This window comes from Triturus cristatus, chromosome 4_1, assembly GCF_964204655.1.
Source record: "Triturus cristatus chromosome 4_1, aTriCri1.1, whole genome shotgun sequence".
Taxonomy (NCBI): domain Eukaryota; kingdom Metazoa; phylum Chordata; class Amphibia; order Caudata; family Salamandridae; genus Triturus; species Triturus cristatus.
This window is the reverse complement of record NC_140585.1, coordinates 578,299,605-578,321,304: the sequence shown is the minus strand read 5'-3', so window position 1 is coordinate 578,321,304 and position 21,700 is coordinate 578,299,605.

Here is a 21,700-nt window from a genome sequence, read left to right as displayed (position 1 = left end):
CTCTTTTTTCAGTTTTATATAGCGCTCCCATTACATTACACAAGGACATATTCACATTTTGAATCACACAATGTTGAGCCGTCTTGAAGTTGAGATTCGAACCTGCTTTTTCAGCTCGAAAGTTGGTAGCTCTAGCCTTAGCCACAACCTTTTCTACAAGAACAGACGCATTTTCAATATTATATGCAACAAAATCATAGTTGTTGCTTAATTATCTTACCCATTTTACAACCATTGACAAAGCCAATAGTCCTGGCTTTTTGTAGGTGTAATGTTACTTGTTGTGTTATATATCTGAATGAAAGGACAGAAGCAGCAAAATACCAGTGGGGAAGCACACTATGCTAAGTACAGATTTTTAGCTTAAGTGTTTTAAGCCGCACCCTTAAATACATTGGTCACGCCCCTATGGAAGACCCCCTCAGTTATTCATCCCACTTATAGCCCTGATCACACCCATGTCTGCTAGGTAGAGGCTCCTATCACACATGTGCCAGCTCGGTGGAGGTTTCTATCATACACGCGCCTGCTCGTGGAGTTTTCAATTACACACGTGCCTGCCTGGTGGAGGTTTCTATCACACATGTGCCTGCTAGGTGGTGGCTCCTATTACACACGTGCCTGCTTGGTGGAGTTTTCTATTACACAGGTGCCTGCCCGGTGGAGGTTTCTATCACACACGTGCCTGCAAGGTGGAGGCTCCTATCACACATGTGCCTGCTCTGCGCAGGTTTCTATCTATCACACACGTGCCTGCTCTGTGGAGGCTGCTAAAGTGGTAATAGGTAGGGATATTTATCTTTAAGTTTCTATATACAGTGTTTAGGGAGAACTGTGCCTTTTCAAAAAAATGTTGGAAGTGCTGTAATTTGTTGGTATGACTGTGATACTCTGTAGACTTTTTTGTGCATATTTAAATATGTAAAAAATAAAGAATACTCTGTAATAAACTATATTTGTGAACCATAGTGTAGCACAGTGTATTTTTAATTTGTAACTATTTTTCAAATGTATTTTAACTACTGTGGTACTCATAAGGGAACATTTTTTATAAAATATACAGAAACTTATAAATATTTTCCTCCTACCTATTACCACTTAAAACTTATACTTACCTATAGCTGAAGGCATAACACAGAACACAGCCAAAGTGTACCTATAAACAACATCGCTGCCTTTTAACTTTTCTAAAGGCAGTCATTAGCCAATCACTTAATTACTTGTCATTGATAAGTATCATGGTAATTCTGTGAAGTAAAGCAAGTTTTTATGACAGTACCGCAACTACACATATCACTAAGATAAAATTACTTATAACTTAAAAAATACTAACCCTACTTACCTGTAGTACCCAAAGGGATCATTTGTGCGCCACAATGTGCAATCCTGCCAAATTTCATTCAAACCAATCCAGCCTTTTTTTAGCTATCTGTGAGTACAAAGTTTATGGAAAATGCATTGATGGCCAAATGTGTTTGGGGCCCTCCTCTTTTTTCTGTGCACTCACGTGACAAATCTCAGTGAAACTTTGCATACTTTGCCAATGTAGAAAGAGGAACAGATCTGCAAAGTTTTGTAGAATTCATATCTCTAGTTACCCTAATTGTAGCTATAGTTGCTTTCTCCCCTCAGTTGTGTGTGTGCATTAAGACTTTGCTCTAAATGTTAGAATTATGATTGTCATCTTGGATCAGCCTAATCTGCTGAAGCGCTTTTCAATATCAACAATTCAAAACTGAATTTTAAAGAGCAACAAATACTGCGATGGAGTTCTCATGAAATAATATTCCATTTAAACACTTTCTAATATTTCAGTAGCATTTCTCCTTAGATAGTACATTATTAGAATATTGGAAAATGTTCTGTGTCACTACATAAAGCAGTTTTAACATTTTGCCCATAGCAAATGCATCATGTAAACCAAGTGTATCCGCATAAAATGTCTAATACAGTTTTAATGAAATTTCAATAAAAATGTCTTTGCAACGTCAGAATCCATCCCTGAAAGACTTCTGATAAGATTGAGCCTCATATATTGTCAATTTATCAAATTAAGCCTGACCTAACATATTAACATATGTCAGCGGTATCCATTCCCCTAATCTCTACATTCCACTCTCCAGCCACAGGGGCATTTTGTCCTTTCATGTTTTTTCACTATGATCCACTGTGCTGCTGAAGTGTAGAGAATTACCAAAGGGTCTTCTTCAGACCATCTGGCTTTCAATAATAAAAGCAAGCACCTGAGGGAAGTCATATGCCTAAACATTCTGCAGTAAAGGGCAACCCACAATCCTATAACCCCATGTAACTATTTGATTACTATAGAACTAAATTAGAATTGGCCCTTCTGAACTATAAATGGCTTCTAATTTGATTCTAATACTGCCTGAAAAATGTAAACTGCTTGTTGGAAATGAGAGCCCCTGAGAAGTATATGCATTATTTTGGAATGCTGTTTGTCATCAATAGCAGTCAAGTCCATTCCTGCACACATTTCTAGAAACTGAAATGCTGAGTAAGTAAAGGAGACTGTGGAATTGGGTGAATGTCCAGGTGGTATGTTCCTTCCTTCACCTCGTGTTTATCCTTGTGGTTTGCTCTTTATGATACTGGAATGACTATGTAGAATGTAATGTTTGAATAGAGCGGCATTTGAGGAAGCTGCTGCAGAACTGTGCTGTGGCTGAAATTTCTCTTTTGTGTAATAAAGTTCCTACTCTTCAACATCAACAGAGACTATTGAGCGTTACTTCCACATTGACCACAAATGAGCAACCCTCTGCCCAGAAACTTTAACACTTCAAATAAAAGCTTCAACATCCTGGAACTGTTTCCAGGCTTCTCTTTTCAGGGCTCCTAAAATTACTGTTGACTTACGTTTATTTCCTTTTAAGCCTTCTTGCTCTACTTTTATTGTTCACTCTATGCAACATTTTTTCCCCTTTAATTCTAAATCCGGTTATATCTTAATGGTTCCTGGCTCTCGCGCTCATCTCCATTTGCAAGTACTGCTGCACACGCTTTGTCCCTTGCCTGTAAAGCACTGTGCCCATACCATTCTTGAGTTGCCGGCCGCGCTGTACTGCGTGCACTTTCTCGAGCTCATGGCCATGCTGAGTAGGCCTGGGCTAAATTTCGGTTCCGCTCGCGGAAATTGCGTAATTTGACATTTTCGCGTTCCGCGGAGAGCGCGAAAATGTCAAAATTTCCACATTCCGCAGCTTAGCGATAATTTGTTTCTTGCTCACGCTGTAAAATAATACATTCTCTCGCGCGCGCGATCGCCTTACCTGAATCCCCGCGTTCGCCGACAAGTTTTCCCGATCCGGTCGCGTTCTCCACGAGATGTTGGATTGTTGGTAGCCATTTGCGCTGTCTCGCGACAGTTCGCGCCCGCAGTAATGTCATTGGTCGCGCGATCACGTCTTTCTTCTCGCGATCATGCACCGCGAGAAGAGTGAAAACAAGATGGCCGCACCCGCGAGCAACTGCATGGGTAAGTTGGCGAGCCGCGACCACGCAGAAAATACCGCGAATGGGCGGGAAAAAAACTTTGCATCTTCGCGATATTTCCACGTGTTTGCGGAGATTTTTAACATTTTCGCGATAATTTGCGAAAGTCACTTTCGCAAATTCCGCCCACCTTGCTGAGCCGCGTGAACATTCTGGAACTCTCGGACGCTGCCTGCCCTGTGCTGGCTGTAATGCCTGTGCTGTGCATAAGCTCTCGACCTCCTGACTGCACGCTCTAAATCTGCCTACTATCTTGAATGTGCCGTATTGGATTTCACTGCTTCTCTGTCTACAGTTATTGATGCACTCCAGAAAAAAAAGTGTAGTGTACAATGATTTCCCTGCTTCTTTACTTACTGCTGCGCAGGAAATCACACGCACACAATCCATTCCAGGAACAAATTCTGCATTCGCCTGCATGTACCTTCCTGGTGATTCTTTATTCTTCCACAACATTTTCCTGTTTCAGAATCGGAACTTCAGTTTCTGCCTCTTCGTCAAGATATAAACATAACAAGCATTTGCAATGCAATAGGTCTCGCATTTGCAAAATTTTGAGCTATAGGCACTGTAAATGACAATGTCTTTCATTTAGATGTTTTGAAAACCTGCAAGCGGTGCATAAACACTCACTTTGTACTTATAGTCGTTGTTTGTGAGAAGCAAGGCTGTTAGTAACTGCGCCTCTTTTCCTGCCAACGTTGCTTCTCGTAAGCAAGGACTATTAGTACAAAGTGCGTGTTTACGCATCACTTGCAGGTTTTCAAAACACATAAATAAAAGGCATTTTCATTTACAATGCCCTTACTCAAAATCTCACAAATGCAAGACCTACTGCGTTGCAAATGCTTGTTATACCTGGAACAAATCCTCCCTTTGCAACTGCTAAAGTGGAGTTTGGTCGAAATTCAAAGCACCTTGAACAGCTTTAATAGGAGTGGATGTGGGGGGCAACGCACCATTTATGTGTGTACAAAAAAGTGGGGTCTTTGCCCCATGTTCTAAATTACCATCATGCTGCTTGGTACATGGCCGAATGGAGAAGGCTGGCAACTGAGAAATCCTGGTGTTTCATAGTCAGTGGGGAGCATATTTGGCTACCCAACTTTACCGCTCTTGGGGCTTAGACTCCTCCCCTGTAACAAAAGCCACAGTGTCTTCTTATTAAACAGTCATGTATAGTTAAGGGTCACCTAGGTATCTGTCTCCTAACCAGGCCTTCATTAGCACCCGTAATGTTTCTCAGGGGATAAACTGCTCCCAATATCTGGCAAGGCAGATGGTCAATTGTAAAGGCATAGAGAATCTCTTCGACCACCAAGGACTCAAATCATTTGAACAGATCAAGCTTGATTCTGGCCTCCCTGAATCTGCAAGATTGCACCACTTTCAGATGAGAGGGCGGGTCAATTGGCCACAAGACCTACGACCTTATTTAAAACATGGTTGACGACAAACACCTAACATCTGAATTATACAATGCCCTTGGTGATGATGCTTTCCAGGCTGGGACAGCTGGACAACAGAGATGTGAACTGGAGCTTATGTTGACAGTGACAACTAAGGAATGGGGGTGGGGGAAGATATTAGTGAGACTGAGCGCATTAAGTATTGCAGTGAGGGAGACACTCAAAATTATAACCTACTGGGACTATAGCCCTAACAGAGTACATACATGGGACCATAGCATATCTGACTTTTGCTGGAGAAACTGTGGTATCTTTAGGACCCTCCTTCATGTACTATGGAATGGTCCCAAGCTCCTTCATGTACTATGGAATGGTCCCAAGCTCCAGAGATACTGTACAGAAGTCCTTGATGACACTGATCAGATGTTTGACATTAAATTGATAAAATACAATCATACATCATTCTTGGAGTAGTGAATTTTGTCTGTTACTCACTAAAGTCACAAAGAGGTTGACAGATTACTCTACTGCTATGTGCTGCTAAACATGAGATCCTGGGCTACTGGGGCAAAGAATATATGTTTATTAGTGCTGGCATCGGAGTTTAAAGAACTAACTTGCCTAAATACCTAAGGATCCTGCACATTGTTGGGCCACCTTTGAGACATTAACTTAGATTATTGACACATCAAATTAATCATTAGTCCTCCTCTGGTTTGAGACATTACTGGTGTGTCCATTTTGACTACACTGAGATGCACCATGGGGTAGGTGTGGGATATACTCAAGTTAGCCATTTCATATAGTTTATTATCACCCAAAGTCACTGCATTTAAGGATTAGAGGCAGTTGCACTAGTTATTCTATATGCGTTTTTTCCTTTTTCTTTGCACTCTACTAAGCCACACCAACCATGAGATGAAGATGGGCATGCGTGTCTCTTTATAAATTAAAAAACAAATTTAATCCTAAAATTTGGATGTTCATTTCACGTATAGATGAGGGCACTAGGGGTATTTAAAAGCAGTCACCACAGTAATGGGGAATCACAAAGATCAGGAGGAAAGAGTTACAAACTTGGGGGAGTGAAGAAGCAAACCAGAAAATGAGATCTGTCAGACATGGTGGTTTGCAACAGCATTTCACTTTCAGCTGGATCCTCCATAAATATTTCAAGTTTACTGGACCTAAGGGCCTTAAAAACAACATCATAAAAATTAGATTTTAACAGTGATTCTGCGTGGACTGAGGGGCAGAGGCATATCTGGGATCGTTATGAGGATGCTACACAGCAATGACTTAGAATAACCCAAAGGGCCCATCAAAATAGGTCGGTCGGAAAGGAATCCGAATAGCCGATTACGATACCGTAGGAAAAGCTCCGACCGAAGGTCGCAGCCGGTTCCTACACCATTGTAATCGGGCCCAAAGATGGAGCGAATAGAAGTGTATCAAATAACATGGAAAAAGACAGGGCCCACATAAACAGCATGTGCTGGGATTCACAGTCATGACACTAGCTGCCATGTGGTCTAAAAGTGAAGGTTTCTGGTTTACCCTGGGTACCCTTGGTAGGCTCAGTAGGGAGGCTCTGGGCCTGTGAAGGCGCAGCGGTAATGCCAGGCGGTGGAGTCACTGAGGCAGATGCAGGTGCTGCAGTCACTCCCGGAACTGGATGTGGGAAAGAAGCAGCAGCCCCTGATGGGGGAATCGATGGAGGTGGAAATCGGGCAGGTGGCAGTGACTTTGCTGAAAACAATAGGTACGGACATACATTAAAACTGAGTAACGTAAAATACATCCAGTATAATCATTCTTATACATGCATCTTAAATTCAAAACGTGGGTAAACTAACGTCAATGTAACAGTTTAATGAATTACTTTAGATCACTTAAAGAACACTTATACTCCTGGTAACATTACAACACTACATCCAGGCAAGTGCAGCACGAGGTGGAGGTATACAACAGTTTAATGTGGGAAATGCTAATAAATAAAAACAGAGTCAAAATCAGAGTGCCCATGTCAATTTCAACTCACACAGGAAATATAATGTTGTTGTGGGTTAGGTGGGAGGGGTGATGAGGAAGGCATTCGGCAAATTAGCTATCTATATATGTAACACTGCATGACGCTTACTACAGTATTTTTATGGATGTTTTTTTAAATATATCCAAATAAAGATCATTTGAATTTTGAATTTGAATACAGTATTTTTCTTTGTGCCATATAATCATGAGGCACACAAAATCACTCAAAACTTCACTGGTCACTGTAATTCTACATAGATTAGCTGTGCTAGAATTTCAATTATTCCATATGCAAGATACAAGGAGTACATTTATTTGCACAGTACTCAAATTAGAAAACAGAAACGTTCTTTCTCGGGTCATGTAGGGGCAGGTTTCAATCATAATTTCAATCAAAACTTTCCCGAAACAGCTTGTTTACAAGCAACTCGGTTGTGCGACTACAGTAAGCTGTTTCACTTTGCATATCACTGTCACAACTACTTGAAAGCACTGCAACATGCAACATCAGTTTAAAGATTTTTAGGAGAGAGAAATCCCCTTTTCCACATTCCTTTCCGACCACTGAAATCTTGTCTACATAGTCATTTCACTGAGCTACTGTTCTTGTCCCCTTAAAAGTAGCAAATGCATGCTGAATGCGAGGTTTTCTACACGATTACATTTACTGACATTCAACAAATCAGCATGCAGCCTTACAGGAGGCTTGAAGGAAAGCTAACCACGGCTGCGATGACTGCTAAAATGGCAGAAATTTGGGGGCATATTTACAATAACTGGCGCATCCCTGCATATCAGCAGGGATGCGCCAGTTATTGTGCGTCACGGCTCCGCCACCATGGATGCGCCGCATTTACAATGCAGCGCACCATGGGGCAAAAATGGACAGATGCGTGACGCATCTGCTGCCGTAAAGGCTGCGCTTTCCTGGAGTTGCGTCGCAAGCACGACGCATCTCCAGCAAGGCTCGGGGGTGCCCTATCTTTAAAATGCTGCATCAATCCTTATGCCTGCTTCAAGCAGGAGCATGGCCTTAAAAGTGGCTGAGTGAAATCTTGTAGATTTCACTCAGCCACTTTTAGGAGGCGTTCCTACGCCGGAATGCCCCCCCGCCCCGGAATGGCTACATGTGGCGCAGGGCTTTACAACGTGACGCATCTCCCAGATGCATCACGTTGTAAGTACCCGCACCATGGCGCTGGCTTTGCGCCGCCGCTGCGTCACAAAAGTGACGCAACGGCAGCGTAAAAGAGGCGCAAGGGGCATGTAAATATGCCCCATGGTGTTTTTAGAGCTTGAAAGGCAAGTCATGATGAGGGATGCGATTTTGCAGTCTAACAATTCTATTTCTTGTCCGGCACTCAAAGTATCACTTTGCTGTAGCGTACACAAGATGAAACATGCAGTGAGGAAGCGGATGGCAAAACAAGCAGCGATGGGCAGAAAGCACAAAAGAATAAAATAATTCCACCAAACAGGAAATGAAGAAGGCACACTTAAGTACATTGGGGCAGATTTATAAGCTCTGTGCGTCACTTTTGCACCGCCGTTGCGTCACTTTTGTGACGCAGCGGCGGCGCAAAGCCAGCGCCATGCTGCGGCGGATTTGCAACGTGACGCATCTAGGGAGATGCGTCACGTTGTAAGGCTTGCGCCACATGTGGGCGTACATTCACAGGGGGGGGGCGTTCCGGCGCAGGAACGCCTCCGAAAAGTGGCTGAGTGAAATCTACAAGATTTCACTCAGTCACTTTTTCGGCCATGCTGCGTCAAATCACTGAGCCTGCTTGAGGCAGGCGTAAGGATTGACGCAGCATTGTACCAATAGGGCACCCCCGGGCCTTGCTGGAGCTGCGTTGTGCTTGCGACGCAACTCCAGCAATGCGCCGCCCTTCCGCCATCAGATGCGTCACGCATCTGTTTATCCTTGCGCCACGATGCGCTGCATTGTAAATGCGGCGCATTAATTGTGGCGCAAGGGTAAACTTTCGTGACGCATCTTTCCTGGCGCATCCCTGCTGATTTGCAGGGATGCGCCAGGAAACATAAATCTGCCCCAGTGTACTTTACCGGTGCTCCTCATTCTTGAAAGGATGTGATGTATCGGCTGTGGGAACGAGAAAGGAGGCTGAAAAGAAGAGTGACGCTGGAATTAACCAACGGTAAGCAGGAGGGTTTATTGTTGACAGCAGGTCTTGCCGACAGCGCATGTGCTGACAGACTCGACCTAAAAAAAAGACTCTAAGGCAACTTGATTTACCACATCACAAAAACATTATTGATATTTTGAGTTTACATTAGTTGTGGGATCTTCTGTTTATTTCTTTAAAATTTGTAACTACAATTACTTTCTTGAGGGAACTCAAGTACATGTTCTTGTACCCATGGAATAGTTTTTTTTCTTCTCTCCTGCTTTTTTCTTCTCTTATTCTGTTCTCTTACTTGCTTGTCTTTAATTGTATTATTAATTCTCCTATTTTATTCTATATTCAATGTGCAAAATATCTCTCCTCTGTTTTTTTTGTCTTTGCCAAGCGATCCTGTTCCTTTATGGCAAAAATGGAAGAATGTTTTTGTAAACTATTTTAAATTGTTGCCGGAATCTTTCTCCAGACAAAAAACATCTATGTTGATCTATTGTTTGGGTGCAGAGGGACAAGAATAACATGAAAATTTGCAGGAGTTTGAATTTGATGATGGAGAAGGTGATACCTTCCAAACTTTAAATGAGTATGACCTTGCAATAGAAAAAATAGATAGTCCCTTTTTCTCAAAATATCTATAATATTTTTGAGTTACTTCTTTGGGAAGAGACGACAAAGAGAAAAATAATCTTTAGAAGATTTTGTCATTGCATTCGGTAAACTGGCCTCCACATGCAATTCTGGGGAAAAAACTGCAGAGAGGATAAGGGATCAGCTCATGTTAGATTGCAAAGGTGACAAAATCAGATTAAAACTGTGGACGAAGAGTGATCCCAAGCTTACTGGAATTCTAATTATTGTAAAAAGGGAAGAGCATTCCATGTTATGCATACAAGAGCTGCGCAATGACAAAGATGTGATTCCAGTACATTCTGTAATATCTAAGCAATAGAGACAATCCCCCATTTTACAAAAGAAAAGACTACTGTGCTTTAGGTGTGGGAACCCAAACCATTTAGTAAACTGTAAAGACTGGCCTGCATTGAAAGCTATTTGTAAACCATGGTGTAAGAAAGGTCTCTTTGATAAATGTTGCAAAAAAAAAAAGCCTGAAAGAGATGGTAGATGAGATGTATTCAAATGACACTGATGTAATTTGCGTAACCAGCGCTGACTGTAAACATCAGATGGATGATGTCTATTGGAATGGTATAGAAGTATCCATGATGATAGACTCTGGGGCCAGGCTTTCTTTCGTTTCAGACAAAGACTATGCTAAATATTCCAAGGGAAAAGTTGAACTTCAAGAACCTGATGTCACACCAGTCAGTTATGGGAGAAAAGCCATTGAGTTTGTTCGGTACTTCGATGTGAAGATAGAATTCCGTCCAAAATTTATTTTTAGGAAAATCTATGTCCCAGTACAAGGTGATACAACTCTGAGCAGGTCTCACCAGAAACTTCTGGGCATCTATCTCGATCCCAACTCTATGCCACAGATTAAAATTTAGAAAGTGTATAGCTCCTCAGATTTATTCTTGCGAGAGCTGCTGGAATTTTGTCAGATAAGGAGGGTTGTGTCAAAGGTTATGTCATCAGGCTAAAGGCAGTGGAGATACCTGTTACCTTGCAAGGTAATGAATGTCCCTTTTAGTTTACAAGAGCCTGTGAAGGCAGAACTAGATTGTTTGGTTAATGAGGGAATAATTGAAACTGTATAGGCCTCACAGTGGGCAGCACCTGTGGGCATGGCCACAAAGGTCTCATGTGAAATCAGACTATGTGTGGACCTTAGAAATATCAATAAGGAAGTTATTGAGGATAGGTTTCCTCCCTCCAAAATCTCAGCAATGATTGGCTTATTAGGGGATGCCAAAGTCTTCAAAATACTGGATATGAACTCTGCATGCCATCAGGTCTGATTAGCTGAAGAGTCAAAGAAATGTATGTCTTTCATTACGCCATTTGGTGTCTTCCGATTTACTAGGATGCCTTTTTGCCTGTGCTCAGAAGCATCCATGTTCCAAAGGCTTATGTTGTGAAATCATGGGAGAACTTTCTGATATAAATTTCTTTCACAATGGCATATTGCTATTCACTAATTTCTTAGACTCACACTTGGAAAAATTCAGGGAGGTTTTGAAAATCTTAAGTCAAAAAGGGTTCGCTTGGAATTCTGAAAATGTAAATGTTGTCAATCTGAGATTACCTTCTTGGGACACATGATAACTGTAGAGGGAGATTCAACCCAAAGAAGATTTAGTCAAGGCTCTTGTAAGACTGCAACATCCTGCATGCAAATAAGAGGTTTAATCGTTCTTAGGCATGGCTGAAATTTACAGCAGATTTGTCCTTAATTATGCAGTGCAAACTTGTACTATACACAATCGACTTCAGAAAGGTCCACAGATGCTGATTGTCAACAGGAGATTGAGAAGATCAAACCTAGCCTGATGTCTGCTTAGTGCTTGAGCGCTTCATGCCTGGTTTGCCATGTTACATTATCATGGATGCAAGTGATAAAGACTTAGAAGCAGTGTTGAGACAGAAACAGAAAGGCGAGGAAGTGACTTTTGTGTTTGCTCCGCCCTCTTTAAGAAGAGCAGAAATGCTACATTCCACTATCAAATAAGAGGCCCTGGCTGAGTTTTGGGGAATAATAAAGTTTAAGTAGTTTTTGTGGGGCGTGAAATTTGTCGTTCACGTGGATCACAAACCTCTCTTTAGGAAGTGTTTGGCAGAAAGGGATTGGACTGCATTTCTGGCTGTAAGTGGAAAATTGCTTTGTAAGATTATCATTTTGTGCCATCATATATTCCTGGTGTTGATAATAAGGTGGAAAACTGTTTATCAAGGTTAGTTTCAAATTCAGAAAATACATGGTGGATGATGGCCATTGGTGGATAGAAGATGAGGTCAAAGTGCGTGCTGTTTCTGAAGATTGTATATTGGAGGATGAGTAGCTGAGTGAAATTATAAAATATGTTAATCTCAAGAAATTGAGATAGCTCAATATTGTAGCTGAAAAGGAGTTTGATGCACATAATAATATTGTAGGATTTCAAAGAGTTTAGCTATGTGGAGTTAGAGATCGTCTCATTATTCTCGCTCCTGATTGTCACCTGGGCATCTGTAAGTGTGAGGAGAGGTTGAGAAGAACTTATTGGTGACCAGGGATGGAGTATTGAGAGGAAGGTAAGAGATTGCTATGAATTCAAGTTGAGTGATAACGTTAAAAAAATCAAGTTTCTCCCATTATATATAATGAAATCCCAACAGTGTTGTGGAAATAAGTAGCATTTGATGTGCTTGGATCTTTACATTTGGTGAGTCACACAATTATTTCTTATTTGTATGGACATACTTTTGAGATGGTCTGAAGTTGGTGTGGTGCAGGAAATTAAAAAAGAAATTCTCAGTGTTTTCTAGGGGATGGAGTCCTAAATGCATGCTTACAGATAATGGAGTGCAACTGAACTGACCTTTAAGGAGTTTGATGAATTCTTGAGTGAAAGGGGCATTCATGCATAGGTAGTGTTCTTTATATCATCCGGAGACAAACGGGATGATTGAGCTATTCAATCATACACTAAAGGAAACTGTACAGATTGCACATGTCAGAGGTAAAGACTGGACAGGGGTGGTGAGAAAAAGAGTGGAGCATTCACACCCCATAGTACAACTGGAATGAGTCCTTTTGAACTGTTCAGGCAATGGAAGCCTTATCATATGGTATGCCCCCTCAGATAGGCCAATACACTCCGAGAGGCATCAATGCAGAGAAACATACTAAGAACTCTTGCTGCACGAAAAATAGAAAGACTGGTATGATGTGCACAAGGCTGTGAAACCGCTGCAGGTGAAAGTAGGACATTTGGTAAAGGCCAAAATGCTCAAGGGTGCAAGTACTTTTTCTGGATGACACTGTGTAGTGAAGATATCAAAGGGGCAGTGAAGATAGCCAAATGGAATCAATAATTGAATAGTTTTTCTTGAATTATTTTGTATGGGTAAGGAAAGTGTCAGCTAGTTTTACCTATTTTAATGTATTAGTATTAATACTTTAGAATGATATTTTTAGCTTCTTAAAGAAAAATATTTTTAATTGTTTTAGGAGAATCACTATTAATGTTTTGTAGTATGTTTTATTTCCATTTATTTTCTATATTATGGGAAGAAAGTGTGTGGTATTGTGTAAATGTATAGGTGGTATGTTCCTTCCACCACCTTCTATTGTACCCTGTGGTTTTCTCCTTAGAATGCCTATGTAGAATGTAATATGTTGAATAGCTTGGCATTTGAGGAAGGTGCTGGAGAACTGTGCTGTGGCTGGAGTTTCACTTTTGTGCAAAAAGGTTCCTATTCTTCAAGAGCACCTGAGTCTACTGAGCACTACTTCCACAGACACCTATTCCATGTTGCTAATTTTAATGAATACAAGGTGATCCACCATAGATTTATGATAAGCTTCATGAGTTAATAACGAATTTCTTAAATGCAAACATTTAAAAAATACCTCTCTAAAGACAAACTAAATTTCATCTGTAGCATGCCAAGTGATGTAATATTGTTTCCTTATAGATAGACTTTGCTTCCCTCCGTTAATCCAGCAGGAATAACAAGATTATCCCATAGAGAGGTACATTTATGGAATCTGTCAATCTTGAATGTTTTTAGAAACTGACTAAAATATTCTTGACAGTTTAATGAGGATGTGGCGTAAGGCTCAGAGCTGCCGACTTTGGAGCTGGGGAACGAGGTTTTAGTCTCAGCGTCAGCTCAACATCTTGTGATTCTGGGCAAATCACTTAATCTCCCTGTGCCTACCAAAAATGAATGAGTCCTTTTGTAATGTAACTGGTGCTCATGTAAAGCGCTCCAATTCCTTTGGGTCGAGTTCAGGCTATATATAAAAAAAAGTACTCAGAATTGAACTTGCTAAAAGTGTCTAGGATGACCAAACCTAAAGGTTACCCTCACATTTCATGTGGTCCAGTCATTTAAACCATAATAGAATTGTACATGTTGCTTGAACAAACAGGATTAATCAATCTTTTTGGGATTCACTGTACCTTGTGACCACAGCCACAAGGTACAGCGGGATCACGTGGTTGGGGAACATGGCGGCTGGTTGACGCCAGTCGGGAGAGCCCATCTGTGAGGCGAGAGGAATCCAGCGGATGGAAGCAGGAAGCGGCGCAGAATGATGGCGGACTGAGCAGTGTTGTCAACTGTGTTTTTTTCGGAGTAGGTGATGCGGGCGTGCAAGCTTTTGGTGAAGCTCTGGCGGGACCAGGCAGACTGTGCAGAGCGCGACAGGGAAAGTGAGGTGAACGGGGCTGAAAGCGGCTTTGTGCGGGTTCGCAGTTTTGTAGCTCTGCAGTTTTATAGAGTTTAGCAGAGTGTTACCGCAACGCTAACACAGCTAAAAAAGCGACCCGGTTAGGTTTCACATGGGCTTGAATACCTATTTTTCTACCGCTGAAAGATGTGGCTCCGCCCCTTTGGCGGGTTGGAGTCGGGCAGTGGCGTGTTGGAGGAGATTCCGTGTAGCTGAGAGAAACCTCCATATCAGTAAGAGTGCTCTCTTTCTAGCTGGGGGCAGGATTAATATCTCATACAAAGGAGAAAGAAATAAAGCCTATAAAAGTGGAACCGTTGAGGTTGAAATTTCTAATCTGTTTTCTACCAATCTTTTGAGGACATCTTTCCCTTTCTGCACCCCTGTACAATATAGGCATGCAGTTAACACACATATAGAAGCGCGGAAGGAGTGGATGGAGAGGGAGTTCCACCCTCGTGCCCTCACTCCTAATGTACATCACCCCATAACTTTAAGTGAAGGGGGGGCAGGGCATTCATACCGGATTAAGTTTCTTCAGAAGAATTGAGTCCATTCTGTGAGAATATCAACATTAATATTAAAGAGGGGAGCTCCTTGCCGGAAAGGAATAGATATCAGCTCAGATCGGCCCCTATAAAGAAGAAGGCAGATGAGGATAGAGCCGACAAATCCCCTTTAGTGGTGACTCCTAAGACTCCTGTCAAGAAAAATTCGAAAAGAGCCAAAATCAAAAAGTGCAGGTCAAAAGAGGTTCGATCTTTACCTAAACCACCTCCTTCCCTTAGGTCATATTTTAAAATAATGGAGCAGGTTGCAGGCTCTCAGTCAGTTGTGGGAGAGAGTAAAAGTCAACAAAAGCTAGCAGAGAAAAAGACATCTTCTTTGTTGCAGAGCATTTCACTGAGGCTTGAGAATCGTTATTCACCGCTGGCAGAGGCTCACGAAAATCTACTCCAGTTACCTCAGAATGATATGAGGCTGGAAAACAACGATACAATTGAAACCAATGACACAAATGGAGAAATTTTGAATGATGCTGTGAGCCCTGAATCGTTGAATCCTGTTCGGGAAGAAGCTCCTACAATGGCTTCAGCGGACCAGCTGGTAGGTCTGATAAATACTTTGAGACAGGAGATCTTAGCTAAATTTGAGACTTCTGAAAGCAATCAAAATGACATTAAAAATAAAGGGGAAATTTTTGAACAGAAGATAGACGGTTCAGTCAAACGTACGGAGAGTTTGGAAGAGGAGGTGAAGATCTTAGGTGAGGCCACTGCCAGTAATTCCAGTGAAATTGAGAGGCTCAAACAAGGGAATAAGGTCTTGCAGCAGGATCTGGAAAGACTTGAGCTTCAGGCTAGACGAAATAATATTCGCCTTCTGGGAATTAATGAAAACGCAGAAGGGGCGGATATAAAGGGTTTTGTCTGCAGGTTGCTGGGGAATTGTTTCCAGATAGAACAGATATAGATTGGGGAAAAGAGCTCCAAAGAGTGCACAGAGATCCATACAGGCTACAAACAGGGAGGAAAGCCCCAAGGAGGATTTTGGTTTATTTTCTTACCTATTCCATCAAGGAGCTTGTCTTGACCCAGGCATTAAAAGAACGGTCATTGACCTACGGAGATTCTGCATATTTGATACGCTCCGATATGGGTAAAAGAATAGCTGAGCGGCAGTGGCTTTTAGGCTAAAAAATGAATGACCTTCGCACTAGGAGCGCGCAAGTGCAAATTAAATTTCCTGCCATGTTGAGGATTATGTGGCAGAATAAAATGTACAATATCCGTGAGACGGAGGAAGTAGATGCCTTAATAAATCAGATGGGAGGATCAGAATAGACCTTGGATCTTTGATTCATATCATTCTTGTGCAAAGATATGTAGTGTAAATATTTTGTAAATAGACTTATATTGAGTCTTGTCCTCCTACATTTTACACTGGGATACACGTACATTTTATATACAATTTTCTTTATCACGACAACACAACTTATGTTCCAGGATTATGTTGCGTAATGTAGCCTTGGGATATGTGGATTTGTCTTGTTAACACAGGGGTATCGCGAAAGGCGTTCGCGCCCCAAGAGATAGATAGGGGGGTTCTCCGCGGTGGGTGGGGGAGGGGATACAGGGTGATGGGAGCATATGGGAGAAAAAAGAAAAAATGAGTGTGCTCAATCTGCCATATATTAGCTTTATTTTTTTGACTAATTATTCGTCAATTTTGGCCATTCCTATTAAAGTGGAGTAAATGAACTTTACATATTTTAGAGTAGGAGGGAGGGGGTTTCCATGTCTAATAAATGAGTAAAAACCTGGTGCATCTCACCTCATGGAATGTGAATGGGGTGAGATACTTGAGAAAACTGGCCCTTATTATGGAATCTCTTAGGAGGCAAACATCATTCTCCTACAGGAGACCCACTTAGAAAATAGTGAATGTTTAAGTATGTTTAAAAGATGGCCCTGGGTCCAGGACGTTGTCTCTTCCAATCAGAGAGGGAGTACAAGAGGGGTAGCCAAAATCATAAGATCAGGTAGGGGTATTAATTTGGAAAGTTACCATACAGACACATCTGGGAGGTGGATACTGGCTAATATTAAGATACAGAATATGGCGTTAGTGTGTGTTAGTTATTATGGTCCGAACCAGGATAACCCAGATGCGTTAATCAAATTGGAGGCTGCCCTCGAGGCAACTAATAGTCCAGTGATTATCGGTGGCGATTTTAATTTTGTTCAAAGACCTGACTTGGATAGAACATCTAAAGTAAAGTATGTCACTCCTTCAAACTCAATGGCAAAACTATGATTCAGGAATTAAATTTAGTGGATATTTGGAGACTTAAGATGGGGGATAAGAAGGGATATACCTTTTTTAGCAAGAAATATGGACATCACTCCCGTATTGATTATCTTTAATAGATCAATCCTTACTTGACGGAGTCCAAAAGGTTAAACATATCCCTGTCACCCTCTCTGATCACTCTGCGGTTTGTCTCTCCTTAAAAATTCAGGAAAAGAGGACTATAATAAGATGGACGCTTGATCGGAAAACTCTATTAGACGAGGATGTTCAATCTAAGATGCGTGAGGAGGTCTCAATTTTTTTAAAAGATAATAATGAGTCCGCAAAAGTCCAGGTAATTTGGGAGGCCTTTAAGGCTTTTTTGAGAGCCTTAGGCACCTCTATTACGGTAGGGAAAAATCGTAGTTCTAGGCAGCGAGAAAATAATCTTTTGAAAAACATTCAAACAAAGGTGTTAGAACTTCAAAAGGCCTCTTTAGAATCTTGTAGTAAAGTTCCCTTTCTCATTAAAGAGTTAGAACATCTCCAAGAAGAATATCAGGGTCTCTTGGATAAAATGTTATTAAATAGATGGAGGGTCAGTAAACTTTAGAATTTTTCATATGGTGAGAAGAGTGGTAGGCTTCTAGCTTGGAAAGCTAAAACTGATAAAGCCCGAAACCAAATAAGTTGCTTAAAAGAGTGCGCAACTGGTCATATAGTTGATACTAATACAAAAATAGGGGCTGAAGTACGTGGTTATATAGCCAAGTTATATAAAGACGATATTATGCCAGAGTTGGAAAATATAGAGCATTTTTTGGACAAGGTTGAACTTCCCTCTTTAAATGCACATCAAAGAGATTCTCTTGCTTCTGAGATAAGCGAAGAGGAGATTCGGATACAAGAGGGAAGGCCGCCGGGCCAGATGGCCTCCCAATAGAAATATACTCGTCTCTCGAAGATAGTATAGTATCTGTACTTAAAAAGCTTTTTAACACTATCTTGAGGGATGGAGAGGATACCCCGAGATTTTGGGCTGAGGCAACGATAGTCTTAATTTAAAAACCAAATAAGGACCCATTGCTCGCGGAGTCTTATAGGCCTATATCCATGTTGAACATGAATTATAAAGTGTTCACAGGGATATTGGCAGCTAGGGTCGCAAAGACTATCAAGAGTGTAGTCCATAGTGATCAGAGGGGCTTTGTTCCTGGAAGGCAACTCAATGAACCAACTTTTAAAATGCTCAGCGCAATTGATCTGGCTGAATCTCTTAATCTCACCCAGGCCCTCGTCAGCAGCAGACTGGACTACGGCAACGCACTCTATGCAGGAGCCCCAGCTAAACTCCTGAAGCGACTCCAACGCATCCAGAACGCCTCCGCTCGCCTGATCCTGGACATCCGCAGCCACATCACACCCCACCTGAAAGACCTGGACTGGCTACCCATCAACAAGAGGATAACCTTCAAGCTCCTCACCCACGCACACAAGGCACTCCATGACACCGGACCAGCGTACCTCAACAGACGACTCAGCCTCTACTCCCCCACCCACCAGCTCCGCTCCGCATACCATGCCCTCGCCACCATCCCCTGCATCCAAAGAGTGGCCGGCGGCGGCAGATCATTCTCCCACCTTGCCGCCAAGACGTGGAACACCCTCCCCATCCGCATACGGCAGACCGAAGACCTTCTAACCTCCAGGAGACTCCTCAAGACCTGGCTCTTCGAACAGTAGCAGCATCCCCCCCAGCACCTTGAGACCCTCATGGGTATGTAGTGCGCTTTACAAATGCTATGATTGATTGATTGTGACAGAAGTGGCAGTTGACGCCGCTAAGGCGTTTGATCAGAGCCACTGGCCTTATCTTTGGGAGACTCTCAGAACCTTTTATTTGGAGAATTTAATAAAAGTTGTTCAGTCATTATATAGAGTACTTAGAGCTAGAGTCTTAGTTAATGGGGAGCTAACGGGTTGGTTTAACATTATGCGAGGAACTAGACAAGGATGCCCGTTGTCCCCCTTTTTATTTAATATCTATATTGAACATTTTGCAGCCCTAATCAGACAAGATACCTCTATTCTTCCTTTTAGATATAAAGTCCTCGGGGCTAAATTAGCTTTATATGCGCATGATCTTATTTTGTATATCCCTAATCCTAAGGAGGCTATCCCCAGTTTGATGACTAAGGCAGAAGTATTTTGGAAGGTTTCGGGCTATAGTGTAAATAGAGATAAAACCGAAATTATGGAGTGCAACCAAACTTCTCAGACCTCTGGGATAAAAAACCAAATGAGATATCTTACTATTATAATTACCCAGAAGTTACTTGATGTCCCTATGGTTAATTGGAGGAGGATTAGTCAGGAGGTAGGGAGATTATTGATCAGATGGGTAAATCTCCCTCTTAATTTATATGGCAGGGTCAACCTGATCAAAATGATCGTACTTCCAAAAGTCACCTTCTTTTTAATACTATACCCCTCCCATTTGATAAGGTCAAAGTAGAAAAATTACAGCAGAAGCGGTCCGTGGAGGGAGTTCTGTGGGGCGGAAAGGAGGGCGGGGGAGGGGCAGGGTGGGGGGTACTAAACACCGGAACATGGATAATTGGAGGTAAGTAAACATTTAAATAAGTAAAATGAATTTCGTAGCGCGCCCTGCATCACAAAATGTGGTGCAGCGCGCGCTACGAAATTCGTTTTATTTACTTAACTGTTTACTTACCTCCAATTATCCATATTCCGGAGTTTAGGACCCCCCACCCTGCCCAGCCCCGCCCGCCTTTCCGCCCCACGGAACTCCCTCCACGGACCGCTGCTGAATTACAGGGTAAGATTGGCTGTTTTATTTGAGCCTCGAAGGTTCCCCGTATATCCTGGAAAAGGTTAAGGAGAAAGTTGGAGAAGGGGGATTGGCTCTTCCGGATTTGTGGCTATATGTACATGTTTTCCACTTTAAGAACTTTTGGATGTTGTTAAATAGACCAGATGATTCTGTATTAAGTATCTTATATGGGGCAATGCTCAGCGATCTAGGCAATAAACAAGGGCAGTTCCTTTTTAAGTTTGGGGACCCCAATTTAAAAAAAAAGCTAGATTGAAGATCTTATTGCAGGCAGTGAAGAATTGGGTTTATATTCGGAAAAAACTTGGAATATCTTACTATTTGGATCATGCTCCAATTTGGGATTCCCTAGTACCCCTGCTTGTTTAGATGATATGCTTAGTTTACCTTTGAAGCAAGCGGGTATCTCACGATGGGGAGATCTGAGAATAGGTACAGATCTAGTTACTTGGGAAACGTTGACATCATGCACTCTGGGACAACTAACCAGATTTATCAACTCTCTGCCTGGTGGGATAGGCAAAATTGGGTGGAACAGTTGGATGACTGTTGGTTAATTCAAGCGATGAAACTTGGTGGTATTAAAAAAGAAATTGCTTTGTGGTATCGAACACTTATTGAAGCGGAAGATGATATAGATTAGGATATTCAAAAGATCTGGAGTGATGATATTACTAATATTAACCTGAATAAGGCTTGGATGGCCTCATTTGCACTGCTTCGAGAGATAGTCAAACCTGCCTTTTAAAACGAAATCATCTTTTTACCTTATATTGAGTATATTGGTCCACAGCAAAACTAACAAGAGTTACCGGAACTCAGTATGTTTGTTCAAGGTGCCAAGATCCCCTAGCAGATGATTACCATATGTTTTTAACTTGCCAAGAGATTACTAAATATTGGTTGGATTTATGTGAATTTTTGTCAGATGTAACTGGAATTCAGATAGAAGTAACCCCCTTACTTATATTTTTGGGAATAGGCCAAGACAATATTGTTTCTTTAAACAAGAGAGTTGCAAGATTAATATTTTATGTTATTTTATTGGGGAGACGAGAGATTTGTAGAGCTTGGAAATCAGCAATTCCACCCCTTTTCTCTGAGTGTAAAAATAATATAATACATATTAGCCAACAGGACATGCCATGTGATCCAAGAAGTCGGAAGAACGTTTGGGCTATGTTGGTCGATTGGTGTCAGAGGAATGGGGTCCAATGATTAAGCCAATAAATAGCTATTTGTCCTGGTCCCCTTCTTCTGTATGTCATGTTTGAGAAGGGTTGGAGTGGAAGCAGCTAGATTTCTTGTGTGGAACGACTCAATTCCCGTTCGGCTCTCGCTAAGGGAAAGGGAGTATTGCTAACAAGTTAATTGGCAGAATGATGAACCAAAAAAAAAAAAAAGAGATTCACTGTACCCTGGAGCACCTCATTTATTGAATGCTCTCTCATGGGATCTGGGTAGGTTCCGATATTGCAGCTTCCCTCCCCCCAATGCACCCCTTATCCCCTTGTCATCATGCTAGATTACCTCCCCCACCTCTACTTCAAAAACAGAAAATGAGAAGGACCTAATGAATAAGGTCATCTATTGGTTAAATTTGAATGCAAGA